Genomic DNA, 4,077 nt, shown 5'->3' on the forward strand with positions numbered 1-4,077 from the left:
ATTATAACAGACTAGTAAGACAGGTGGGACAGGGGCTTTTGGCTGCTATTTACTAAGCCTACTTCAGTAATACTCCATGAAGTGACTTACCAATGAAATCCTCACCCAAACTGGGAATGAGTATTTCTAGTACTGTGGGACAACTTGGTCACAGAATATCTCTCAAACCTTGGTTGACATTAAAGCCAAAAGGGAAGGGATTGTAATATAAAGAATGTTGCCCATCATTCAGTTCTACAAGAATGAAATCATTACCCACTGCTGTCACTGACCTATAGTACAAAGGAACTCAGGGTGAAGATCAGGATAAGGCACTTTGTACTCGGAAAACTGGCAGAATTGGCTTTCAGATAGTTAGATATTTTCAGGAGAAAATTTCGTGAATCTGGTTTCTTGCACCTCCCTACACTTAGAAAAACAATAAAACCATACCATATCTGTTCCTTGCAAATAGCAATAGCCTTCTACCAATACGTGTGCTTGATTGCATGGACCCTCTTTCTAAAATCACATTATATGCTGGCTTCCCACTTTGTGTGTGACAGTCATGACTGACTCTTTGCAATCCCATGGACTGTAGTCCACCAGGCTCCTCTGTCCATGTAATTCTCCAGACAAGAATACTGGTTACCACTTCCTTCTCCAGGGGATCCTCCTGATCCAGGGATTGAACCTGCGTCTCCCATATTGGCAGGAAGATTGTTTACTATCTGAGTCACGAGGGAATTCCCCTTTACCTCTGCAGAACAGGCCTCAGAGTTTTCTGAAAAACTCTCTCCCAAGTTGGCTCAAATAAATTTTTCCATTTCTCTCTTAGATTTACTATTGATTAACCTTTTTACTGATTAATTGATTAATTTTATCATTGATGAGGGAAGGTGGAAAAGATAGAGAGGAAAGGGATTGAAAAGCTGTGGTAAGAGAGGTGTGAAGGACAGTAAAATAAATACATGTGCACCCCAAATTCCCATTTACATCAAGCCTTTTCTCCAAATTATGGCTCATCTTTCTTTTTTCCTTCAACATCAAACTTCTGGAAAGACCATGCTTTCTCATTCCATTTCTGCTTTCTCATTCCTTCTTTTTCCATTTCTCCTTCAAATTGCTACATCTGAATGTCTTCCTTAATATTTCACCAAACCTTCCTTCCTGGGTCACCACTGACATCTTTATCCAATAACATAGTGGACTCATTTCAATTTTTACATTACATGATATTGTCCTCATATTTGAAACTGTTAGTGACTCTGTCCTTCAAGTTCCTCCTCCCCTTTTGTTTCCAAAGACTGTGCTCTTCTCTATCTTTCTTGCATCTTTAACTATTGATTCTTACTTCTTTTTAGTTACTTGCTTCTTAAATATTGCTAAGTGACAGTGTTCTGCTGAGACCTCTCTCTTCCCTTCCATCTCCTGGACCCAACCCTGCCCTTCTCCCCTCCCTCCCCCTCTCCTCTATTCCATTTCTTCCCAAATAAGTTAATTCCATCAACTACCTAGACCTCAAAATATCTGCAACATTTATAATGGCTATAATATAATAAGTGCTCACTATGAGCTAGGCACTGTAATATTCAGGAACGAGATATACAGCCGTATATATCTGATCCTCAGCAAAACGTCTAGATAGAAGTTTTGATTTCCCATTTTTCATATGAAGAAACTGTGGCACAGAGATCCTTGGTTGACAATAAAACTACCAACTTACATCCATGTTTTCCTGAAGTGAAAATCTGTGCTTTTGTTAACCACTGACCCATAGATACACTCAACGTTCCTAAATGTTTGATTCAAGGTTAGAACATTCTACTAAACTCTAGATCCACATATTCACTCATTCATTTGCTCACTTATTCTTTCTTTGATTCAAGATATATTTATTGAGCAATTATTATGTGTCTGGCAAGCATGTCACACATTGGATATGCAACAATGATAAAAAAAAAAAAAAGATAGGACCTTTGTTCATGAAACTTACAGGGATGGTTGGTAATTGTGGTATACTGAATAATGCCTCCTTCCAAAGGTGTCTGTGCACTCACCCCTGAAACCTATAACAATGTTATATTACATGGCCAAGGAACTTTGCAGATGTAGTTAAAGTTACTAATCTTGACATGGAGATAGTACCCTAGACTATATGGGTAAGAACATTTAATCACATGAAACTTTAAAAGCCAGCACTAAGCTGGCTGCCCTGGGGCCCACAGTAGCTGCTCGGGAGGCGGTAGTGTGGCAGGATGAGTGCAGACTTGGACCCACTGGTCCTTGTCTCAGCAGCGCGCACCATCATAGGCTCTTTCAATGGTGCCTTATCCACTGTTCCTGTCCATGACCTGGGCTCAACTGTTAGAGAGGTCCTGAAAAGGGTGCTGTGGCTCCCAAAGAGGTCTCAGAGGTCATATTTAGACACTTTTTGGCAGTAGGCTGTGGGCAGAACCCTGTTGGACAGGCCAGTGTGGGTGCGGGAATCCCCTACTTTGTTCCAGCGTGGAGCTGCCAAATGATCTGCAGGTCAGGTCTGAAAGCCGTGGGTCTCACAGCCCAATCGATAAGGATAGGAGACTCCAGCATTGTTGCAGGAGGCATGGAAAAATATAAGCAAGGCTGCTCATTTAGTTCACTTGAGGATGGAAGTCAAGACTGGGGAAAAACCACTGACAGACAGTATACTCTGCGACGGGCTCACTGACGTATTCCACAACTATCATATGGGCATTACAGCTGAAAATGTGGCCAAACAGTGGCAAGTGGGTAGAGAAGACAGGCCAAGGTTGCAGTGCTGTCCCAGAACAGGATGGAGAATGCACAGAAGGCCGGCCATTTTGACAGAGATCGTTCCAGTTTTTGTATCTTCTAAAAAACGGTCTTGAGGTGAAGTTGCTCAGTCGTGTCCGACTCTTTGCGACCCCATGGACTGTAGCCTACCAGGCTCCATCCATGGGATTTTCCAGGCAAGAATACTGGAGTGGGTTGCCATTTCCTTCTCCAGGGAATCTTCCCGACCCAGGGATCGAATCCGGGTCTCCCGCATTGCAGGCAGACGCTTTGCCGAGCCACCAGTGAAAAAAGGTCTTACGGAAGTTAAAACAGATGAGTTTCCTCACCATGGGAGCAACACGGAAGCCGTGTCTAAGCTAAAGCCTTGCTTCCTTATGGATGGAACGGGAACAGTCACACCAGCTAATGCTTCAGGAATGAATGATGGTGCTGCAGCAGTGGTTCTTATGAAGACGTCTGAAGCTGGCAACCGTGGGCTCACACCCTTAGCACAGATAGTTTCCTGGGCACAAGCAGATGTGGAACCTTCCATTATGGGAATAGGACCAATTCCAGCAATAAAGCAAGCTGTTGCAAAAGCAGGGTGGTCACTGGAGGATGTTGATGTATTTGAAATCAATGAAGCCTTTGCAGCCCTGTCGCAATAGCTAAAGAACTTGGTTTAAACCCAGAGCAGGTCAACACTGAAGGAGGAGCCATAGCCCTGGGCCATCCTCTTGGAGCATCTGTCTGTAGTATTCTTGTCACCCTGTTACACACACTGGAGCACAAGGGTGGACATTGTGGTGTTGCTGCCTATGTGAGGGTGGAAACTATCTCCCACTTCACAAGAAATGCAAAACTCGACAGCCTGTTGCACTTTAATGTGTAATATTCAAGGTACAAGCAAGCTGCATCTAACATTGTTATAAATAAAACAGATCAGTCATCAAGGAGAAAATAAATAAATAAAAGCCAGAGACCCTTTTTTGGTTGAAGTTGGAGGGAGATGAGGAGCTGAAGGAGTTGGAAGGAGAGATGAAGCATGAAAAGGACTTTGATCCACAGTTACTGGCTTTAAAGGCATAGGGAATATGAGTCAAGGAATGCAGTAGAATTCAGGTGCTGAGAATAAGCCAACAGTCATCAAAGAAATGGGGACTTCAGTCCTATAGCTGCATGGAACTCAACTCAGCCAACGTGATACTGAATGACCCGTGAAGCCTAAAACATTTGCCCTTCATAGAAAAAAAGTCTGCTTCTAAGCAGATTCTGTCATATAGACTCTCTCAAGTTTTTATAAAGGAACACATACCTGTA

The 4,077-nt window shown here is 42.9% G+C and overlaps 1 pseudogene; it reads left to right on the forward strand.

The window, feature by feature from the left end:
- Positions 1-2,237: 2,237 nt before the first annotated feature.
- LOC147359318 (acetyl-CoA acetyltransferase, cytosolic-like) lies at positions 2,238-3,649 on the forward strand (annotated as a pseudogene).
- Positions 3,650-4,077: the final 428 nt, after the last annotated feature.

This window comes from Bos grunniens, chromosome 14, assembly GCF_055505025.1.
Source record: "Bos grunniens cultivar Pamir isolate PY7600 chromosome 14, Bosgru_T2T1.0, whole genome shotgun sequence".
Taxonomy (NCBI): domain Eukaryota; kingdom Metazoa; phylum Chordata; class Mammalia; order Artiodactyla; family Bovidae; genus Bos; species Bos grunniens.